Source organism: Plectrocnemia conspersa, unplaced genomic scaffold (genome assembly GCF_051122295.1).
Source record: "Plectrocnemia conspersa isolate PC_06_02 unplaced genomic scaffold, ASM5112229v1 ptg000003l, whole genome shotgun sequence".
Lineage (NCBI taxonomy): Eukaryota > Metazoa > Arthropoda > Insecta > Trichoptera > Polycentropodidae > Plectrocnemia > Plectrocnemia conspersa.
The window spans coordinates 18,993,261-19,003,513 of NW_028277167.1; the positions used below are offsets into that span (position 1 = coordinate 18,993,261).

General features: G+C 26.5%; 1 long non-coding RNA gene across 1 annotated transcript; it reads right to left on the bottom strand.

Annotated features, from left to right (window-relative positions):
- Positions 1-2,791: 2,791 nt before the first annotated feature.
- LOC148236866 (uncharacterized) lies at positions 2,792-4,911 on the bottom strand. Its single transcript, XR_015809041.1, has 2 exons — positions 4,520-4,911; positions 2,792-4,439 (listed from the first exon to the last, which is right to left on the bottom strand). It is a non-coding gene; the product is annotated as an uncharacterized LOC148236866 (long non-coding RNA).
- Between the last annotated feature and the right edge of the window lie 5,342 nt (positions 4,912-10,253).

Here is a 10,253-nt window from a genome sequence, read left to right on the forward strand (position 1 = left end):
AAATCACATATAATTTCACTCACTATAAAAAAAAAGTAGCTTTTCAATAATATTAAAGGGCGCAAAACAATAATTCAAGGGTTTTAAAACACAGTTTTAAGGGTTCTAAAAGTAGACTTAATGATCCTAAAAATGGAAAATAAATTGATTGCTTATTGAATAAAGTAAAGTAAAATCCAGCTTTTAATTGTCGTTATAGGGTTGAAAATCGTGCTAAAGACCTAAATTTTCACTAATAAGTTTACTATCTTTAAATAAAGTGGCATTTGAATTATATTAAAAGGCACAAAACAATAATTTTAGGGTTTTAAAACACAATTTTAAGATCCTAAATATTAATAATAAATAATTTACATAATAAACAAAGTTTATTAAAATCCAGTTTTTTTTGTCGTTCAAGGGTTAACAAACATATAAAAGACCTCAAAAATCATAAATATTTTTACTAAATATAAAAACAAGTAGCTTTTTGTCAATATTGAAGGGCACAAAACACAGCTTTAAGTGTTCTAAAACACGACTTAATGATCCTAGAAATTGAAAATAAATTGATCGCTCATATAAAAAATTATAGTAAAATCCAGTTTTATATTGTCGGAATAGGGTTAAAAAACGTACAGAAGACCTTTAAAATCAACAATATTTTTACTAATGAACGAAAAATGTAGCTTTTTATAAATGTTTTAAGGCACAAAACACTAATTTTAGGGTTTTAAAACAAGAATTTAAGACCTCAAAAATCAAAAATATTTTTAATATGTTTAAAAACATGAAGCTACTTAAAGATTTTTTTGGGCTCAACACACGAACTTGAAGGTCTAAATTGATAGTAACATACCTTGAAGATCATAGCCTATATAACGAAGTTTAGTAAAATCTTGCTTTTTATGTCGTTATAGGGTTGAAAATCGTGCAAAAGACCTTAAAAATCACATATAATTTCACTCACTATAAAAAAAAGTAGCTTTTCAATAATATTAAAGGGCGCAAAACAATAATTCAAGGGTTTTAAAACACAATTTCAAGATCCTTAATATTAAAAATAAATTTAATACTTAATGAACAGAGTTTAATAAAATCCAGCTTTTTTTTGTTGTAACAGACCATAAAAATCACAAATAATTTCACTAATTTTTAAAAAAAAGGGGCTTTTTAATAATATTTTAGGGCACAAAACCAAAATTTTAGGGTTTGAAAACATAACCTAAAGATCCTGTAAATTAAAAATTATTTGATAACTGAATAAACAAAGTTTAGTAAAATCAAGCTATTTTTTGTCGTTCTAGGGTTAAAAAACATATAAAAGACCTTGAAAATCGACAATATTTCGACTAATTATAAAAACATGTATCTTTTTATATATATTAAAGGGCGCAAAACACAGTTTTAAGGGTTCTAAAAGTAGACTTAATGATCCTAAAAATGGAAAATAAATTGATTGCTTATTGAATAAAGTAAAGTAAAATCCAGCTTTTAATTGTCGTTATAGGGTTGAAAATCGTGCTAAAGACCTAAATTTTCACTAATAATTTTACTCTCTTTAAAAAAAGTGGCATTTTAATTATATTAAAAGGCACAAAACAATAATTTTAGGGTTTTAAAACACAATTTTAAGATCCTAAATATTAATAATAAATAATTTACATAATAAACAAAGTTTATTAAAATCCAGCTTTTTTTGTCGTTCAAGGGTTAACAAACATATAAAAGACCTCAAAAATCATAAATATTTTTACTAAATATAAAAACAAGTAGCTTTTTGTCAATATTGAAGGGCACAAAACACAGCTTTAAGGGTTCTAAATCACGACTTAATGATCCTAGAAATTGAAAATAAATTGATCGCTCATATAATAAATTATAGTAAAATCCAGTTTTATATTGTCGGAATAGGGTTAAAAAACGTACAGAAGACCTTTAAAATCAACAATATTTTTACTAATGAACGAAAAATGTAGCTTTTTATAAATGTTTTAAGGCACAAAACACTAATTTTAGGGTTTTAAAACAAGAATTTAAGACCTCAAAAATCAAAAATATTTTTAATATGTTTAAAAACATGAAGCTACTTAAAGATTTTTTTGGGCTCAACACACGAACTTAAAGGTCTAAATTGATAGTAACATACCTTGAAGATCATAGCCTATATAACGAAGTATAGTAAAATCTTGCTTTTTATGTCGTTATAGGGTTGAAAATCGTGCAAAAGACCTTAAAAATCACATATAATTTCACTCACTTTAAAAAAAAGTAGCTTTTCAATAATATTAAAGGGCGCAAAACAATAATTCAAGGGTTTTAAAAGACAATTTCAAGATCCTTAATATTAAAAATAAATAGAATACTTAACGAACAGAGTTTAATAAAATCCAGCTTTTTTTTGTCGTTCTAGGGATAAAAAACATATAAAAGACTTAAAAAATCGAAAATATTTCAACTAATTATAAGAACAAGTAGCTTTTTATAAATATTTAAGGGCACAAAACCAAGATTTAATGGTTCTAAAAAACGACTTATTGATCTTAAAAATTGAAAATAAATTGATCGCTTATTGAATATAGTATAGTAAAATCCAGCTTTTTATTGTTGTTAATAAGTTAAAAAACGTGCAACAGACCTAAAAATCACCAATAATTTCACTAATTTTTAAAAAAAAGGGGCTTTTTAATAATATTTTAGGGCACAAAACCAAAATTTTAGGGTTTGAAAACATAACCTAAAGATCCTGTAAATCAGTGGCGTACGGTGAGTGTTAATATTGGGTGTGCTATAAAAAATAAAAAAAAACGTACATTTTTTCATTTTTATTAGCCGAAGTTTTGGCATGCCTAAACTGCCTTACAGCTTTTTCCCATATATAAATAAATAAATAAACATCAAACCTAATCTAAAATATTATTATATAAAAATATCAAATTTCCAATAAACATAAAATTATAATGATTTATATATAAAATCTAATCTTCTTTCTTTAATCATAAATTTTTCTATCACACTGTCATAAAAAGTGCTCTTCTTTTTAATGTCCATAAGGATCCCTTTTTCTATTGAAATCAAGCTAAGGCCACATAGCCTTTCTTGGCCTTGGGTACTTCGATAACAATTATTAATTCGTTTCAGAGCAGAAAATGAACGTTCTGCTGAAGCAGTACTGCTTGGAAGAGTTAATATTAGTTTGCCTAATTTATCTATTTCCTGAAAACCTGACTCCAGATTATTTGTGTTCATAAATTGTACAAGCTCATGAACAGATTTCTCTGCAAATTCAGGCAAATGATAAAGAACAGCAAGCTCATTTTTTAAACTTATATAATCAAATAATGTTCCATAGAATTGTTGCAGTTTGGTAAGTAATTCATTTGGAAATTTTCCTTTATATTGCTCATATTTTTCTTTCTCCAGAAGGTGAAAATATTCCAATTTGGACATTGAAGAAAAACGGTTTTCAATTTGCTTACATATATTATCAACTATTGTATTAAATAGTTGGCTAAACGCGTGCTTTTCTTCAACAAGCAAATCATTACTCAGTCTTGGATAATTTTCTTCCGTTACATAAGAATCCCATAATGTTTCATAATTATTTTCCTGTTCATGTCTGAGTTGTTGCAAAATTTCGGTAACTTTCTTACAGCAATATAATATGTCAAAAGATTTGGATTGTAAAATGTTGTATAGCACATCAGTTTTTCCAAAAAGGTTTGAAAATATGTGGAGAAGTTTTCTTGTTTCAAAATCTTCCAAAAAGCTAAGAAAACCTCGTGCTTTTATTACAGTGTCGGGGTCCCATAATTCACAATTTTTCACGACGTCTCGAAAAAAGTCCGTAAATTCATTTCTGTATTTTTGCACTGTGTTACTTAACCGTGATGTGTAATTCCATCTTGTAGGTGTAACAGAAGGAAGTCTTCTAGCTACAAACTCTTGTAAAGCATTTATTCGTTTGGAAGATTTCGAAAAGAATGCAGACAATCCATTTAAAGTTTGAAAGAATGATTTGCACACTTTTATATTGGAAAGACCTTGTTGTAATGTTAAATTCAACATATGAGCATAGCAGTGTGTAAAAATGGCCAGTGGATAAACTTCGAGTACTTTGGCTTGCAAACCATTAATATGCCCACTCATTACACTCGCCCCATCATAAGTCTGTCCAACTAATTTTTCTTGAATTTGAAATTCTTCAATTATATTTACAACGTGGCAAAATAAGCCATCGGCTGTTTTATCAGAGCTAACGTCTGTAAAGCCAATAAACCGCTTTGTATATTCTCATTTATTGTCTTTATGCTTCATAAATAAATTGGGAAGAGGTGGACGTGGTTTGCCAATTTTGATGATCTTCAATTTAATTTCATAGCTTCTTTTTGAAAATGGATTATTCAAAATATCTTCAACAGTATTCTTCATCATTATTGGGGTAAATAAAAAAATATAATCTAGAATAGAAAATTAAGTATTGATCATATGTAAATAAGATAATAAACTATTTTACGCCAAAATATAAAAAATGAGTGACCTGTTATTGTGATATAATGTAATAAAAAAGCAGCGACGGACGCAAGAGTTTTTGAAATACGTGCACCAAATTCGAGACCAATTTTACTACTGAGCGCTGCCAGCCGACAGATCGACTTCAGCCGTTAAATCTCGGAACAATTTACTTTAGTCGGCCGCCGCACTCAAGGTCGGCGCGCCACATGAGTAATACATAGCGTGTCGGTCGCGCGGAAACTTTTAGAGCGACTGACAAATACCAATGCATACTATACACTGCATATTAAAATTTTATAATTTTGCATACTACTGTATGCAAAATGATGTCGCTTTATGCCCTAAATTTTCTAAATTTCTAAATTTATATTTTAGATGGTTTTGCGGGTGTGCGCCGCACACCTAGCACACCCTGAATATACGCCTCTGCTGTAAATTAAAAATTATTTGATAACTGAATAAACAAAGTTTAGTAAAATCCAGCTATTTTTTGTCGTTCTAGGGTTAAAAAACATATAAAAGACCTTGAAAATCGACAATATTTCGACTAATTATAAAAACATGTAGCTTTTTATAAATATTAAAGGGCGCAAAACACAGTTTTAAGGGTTCTAAAGTAGACTTAATGATCCTAAAAATGGAAAATAAATTGATTGCTTATTGAATAAAGTAAAGTAAAATCCAGCTTTTAATTGTCGTTATAGGGTTGAAAATCGTGCTAAAGACCTAAATTTTCACCATTAAGTTTACTCTCTTTAAAAAAAGTGGCATTTTAATTATATTAAACGGCACAAAACAATAATTTTAGGGTTTTAAAACACAATTTAAAGATCCTAAATATTAATAATAAATAATTTACATAATGAACAAAGTTTATTAAAATCCAGCTTTTTTTTGTCGTTCAAGGGTTAACAAACATATAAAAGACCTCAAAAATCATAAATATTTTTACTAAATATAAAAATAAGTAGCTTTTTATAAATATTGAAGGGTACAAAACACAGCTTTAAAGGTTTTAAAACACGACTTAATGATCCAAGAAATTGAAAATAAATTGATCGCTCATATAATAAATTATAGTAAAATCCAGTTTTATATTGTCGGAATAGGGTTAAAAAACGTACAGAAGACCTTTAAAATCAACAATATTTTTACTAATGAACGAAAAATGTAGCTTTTTATAAATGTTTTAAGGCACAAAACACTAATTTTAGGGTTTTAAAACAAGAATTTAAGACCTCAAAAATCAAAAATATTTTTAATATGTTTAAAAACATGAAGCCACTTAAAGATTTTTTTAGGCTCAACACACGAACTTGAAGGTCTAAATTAATAGTAACATACCTTGAAGATCATAGCCTATATAACGAAGTTTAGTAAAATCTTGCTTTTTATGTCGTTATAGGGTTGAAAATCGTGCAAAAGACCTTAAAAATCACATATAATTTCACTCACAATAAAAAAAAAGTAGCTTTTCAATAATATTAAAGGGCGCAAAACCATAATTCAAGGGTTTTAAAACACAGTTTTAAGGGTTCTAAAAGTAGACTTAATGATCCTAAAAATGGAAAATAAATTGATTGCTTATTGAATAAAGTACAGTAAAATCCAGCTTTTAATTGTCGTTATAGGGTTGAAAATCGTGCTAAAGACCTAAATTTTCACTAATAAGTTTACTCTCTTTAAATAAAGTGGCATTTTAATTATATTAAAAGGCACAAAACAATAATTTTAGGGTTTTAAAACACAATTTTAAGATCCTAAATATTAATAATAAATAATTTACATAATAAACAAAGTTTATTAAAATCCAGCTTTTTTTTGTCGTTCAAGGGTTAACAAACATATAAAAGACCTCAAAAATCATAAATATTTTTACTAAATATAAAAACAAGTAGCTTTTTGTCAATATTGAAGGGCACAAAACACAGCTTTAAGGGTTCTAAAACACGACTTAATGATCCAAGAAATTGAAAATAAATTGATCGCTCATATAATAAATTATAGTAAAATCCAGTTTTATATTGTCGGAATAGGGTTAAAAAACGTACAGAAGACCTTTAAAATCAACAATATTTTTACTAATGAACGAAAAATGTAGCTTTTTATAAATGTTTTAAGGCACAAAACACTAATTTTAGGGTTTTAAAACAAGAATTTAAGACCTCAAAAATCAAAAATATTTTTAATATGTTTAAAAACATGAAGCTACTTAAAGATTTTTTTAGGCTCAACACACGAACTTGAAGGTCTAAATTAATAGTAACATACCTTGAAGATCATAGCCTATATAACGAAGTTTAGTAAAATCTTGCTTTTTATGTCGTTATAGGGTTGAAAATCGTGCAAAAGACCTTAAAAATCACATATAATTTCACTCACTATAAAAAAAAAGTAGCTTTTCAATAATATTAAAGGGCGCAAAACCATAATTCAAGGGTTTTAAAACACAGTTTTAAGGGTTCTAAAAGTAGACTTAATGATCCTAAAAATGGAAAATAAATTGATTGCTTATTGAATAAAGTACAGTAAAATCCAGCTTTTAATTGTCGTTATAGGGTTGAAAATCGTGCTAAAGACCTAAATTTTCACTAATAAGTTTACTCTCTTTAAATAAAGTGGCATTTTAATTATATTAAAAGGCACAAAACAATAATTTTAGGGTTTTAAAACACAATTTTAAGATCCTAAATATTAATAATAAATAATTTACATAATAAACAAAGTTTATTAAAATCCAGCTTTTTTTTGTCGTTCAAGGGTTAACAAACATATAAAAGACCTCAAAAATCATAAATATTTTTACTAAATATAAAAACAAGTAGCTTTTTGTCAATATTGAAGGGCACAAAACACAGCTTTAAGGGTTCTAAAACACGACTTAATGATCCTAGAAATTGAAAATAAATTGATCGCTCATATAATAAATTATAGTAAAATCCAGTTTTATATTGTCGGAATAGGGTTAAAAAACGTACAGAAGACCTTTAAAATCAACAATATTTTTACTAATGAACGAAAAATGTAGCTTTTTATAAATGTTTTAAGGCACAAAACACTAATTTTAGGGTTTTAAAACAAGAATTTAAGACCTCAAAAATCAAAAATATTTTTAATATGTTTAAAAACATGAAGCTACTTAAAGATTTTTTTGGGCTCAACACACGAACTTGAAGGTCTAAATTGATAGTAACATACCTTGAAGATCATAGCCTATATAACGAAGTATAGTAAAATCTTGCTTTTTATGTCGTTATAGGGTTGAAAATCGTGCAAAAGACCTTAAAAATCACATATAATTTCACTCACTATAAAAAAAAAGTAGCTTTTCAATAATATTAAAGGGCGCAAAACAATAATTCAAGGGTTTTAAAAGACAATTTCAAGATCCTTAATATTAAAAATAAATTTAATACTTAATGAACAGAGTTTAATAAAATCCAGCTTTTTTTTGTCGTTCTAGGGATAAAAAACATATAAAAGACTTAAAAAATCGAAAATATTTCAACAAATTATAAGAACAAGTACCTTTTTATAAATATTTAAGTGCACAAAACCAAGATTTAATGGTTCTAAAAGACGACTTATTGATCTTAAAAATTGAAAATAAATTGATCGCTTATTAAATATAGTATAGTAAAATCCAGCTTTTTATTGTTGTTAATGGGTAGAAAAACGTGAAAAGACCATAAAAATCACCAATAATTTCACTAATTTTTAAAAAAAAGGGGCTTTTTTATAATGTTTTAGGGCACAAAACCAAAATTTTAGGGTTTGAAAACATAACCTAAAGATCCTGTAAATTAAAAATTATTTGATAACTGAATAAACAAAGTTTAGTAAAATCCAGCTATTTTTTTTCGTTCTAGGGTTAAAAAACATATAAAAGACCTTGAAAATCGACAATATTTCGACTAATTATAAAAACATGTAGCTTTTTATAATTATTAAAGGGCGCAAAACACAGTTTTAAGGATTCTAAAAGAAGACTTAATGATCCTAAAAATGGAAAATAAATTGATTGCTTATTGAATAAAGTAAAGTAAAATCCAGCTTTTAATTGTCGTTATAGGGTTGAAAATCGTGCTAAAGACCTAAATTTTCACCATTAAGTTTACTCTCTTTAAAAAAAGTGGCATTTTAATTATATTAAACGGCACAAAACAATAATTTTAGGGTTTTAAAACACAATTTTAAGATCCTAAATATTAATAATAAATAATTTACATAATGAACAAAGTTTATTAAAATCCAGCTTTTTTTTGTCGTTCAAGGGTTAACAAACATATAAAAGACCTCAAAAATCATAAATATTTTTACTAAATATAAAAACAAGTAGCTTTTTGTAAATATTGAAGGGCACAAAACACAGCTTTAAGGGTTCTAAAACACGACTTAATGATCCTAGAAATTGAAAATAAATTGATCGCTCATATAATAAATTATAGTAAAATCCAGTTTTATATTGTCGGAATAGGGTTAAAAAACGTACAGAAGATCTTTAAAATCAACAATATTTTTACTAATGAACGAAAAATGTAGCTTTTTATAAATGTTTTAAGGCACAAAACACTAATTTTAGGGTTTTAAAACAAGAATTTAAGACCTCAAAAATCAAAAATATTTTTAATATGTTTAAAAACATGAAGCTACTTAAAGATTTTTTTGGGCTCAACACACGAACTTGAAGGTCTAAATTGATAGTAACATACCTTGAAGATCATAGCCTATATAACGAAGTATAGTAAAATCTTGCTTTTTATGTCGTTATAGGGTTGAAAATCGTGCAAAAGACCTTAAAAATCACATATAATTTCACTCACTATAAAAAAAAAGTAGCTTTTCAATAATATTAAAGGGCGCAAAACAATAATTCAAGGGTTTTAAAACACAATTTCAAGATCCTGAATATTAAAAATAAATTTAATACTTAATGAACAGAGTTTAATAAAATCCAGCTTTTTTTTGTCGTTCTAGGGATAAAAAACATATAAAAGACTTAAAAAATCGATAATATTTCAACTAATTATAAGAACAAGTAGCTTTTTATAAATATTAAAGGGCACAAAACCAAGATTTAATGGTTCTAAAAAACGACTTATTGATCTTAAAAATTGAAAATAAATTGATCGCTTATTGAATATAGTATAGTAAAATCCAGCTTTTTATTGTTGTTAATGGGTTCAAAAACGTGCAACAGACCTAAAAATCAGCAATAATTTCACTAATTTTTAAAAAAAAGGGGCTTTTTAATAATGTTTTAGGGCACAAAACCAAAATTTTAGGGTTTGAAAACATAACCTAAAGATCCTGTAAATTAAAAATTATTTGATAACTGAATAAACAAAGTTTAGTAAAATCCAGCTATTTTTTGTCGTTCTAGGGTTAAAAAACATATAAAAGACCTTGAAAATCGACAATATTTCGACTAATTATAAAAACATGTAGCTTTTTATAAATATTAAAGGGCGCAAAACACAGTTTTAAGGGTTCTAAAAGTAGACTTAATGATCCTAAAAATGGAAAATAAATTGATTGCTTATTGAATAAAGTAAAGTAAAATCCAGCTTTTAATTGTCGTTATAGGGTTGAAAATCGTGCTAAAGACCTAAATTTTCACTAATAAGTTTACTCTCTTTAAAATAAGTGGCATTTTAATTATATTAAACGGCACAAAACAATAATTTTAGGGTTTTAAAACACAATTTTAAGATCCTAAATATTAATAATAAATAATTAACATAATAAACAAAGTTTAT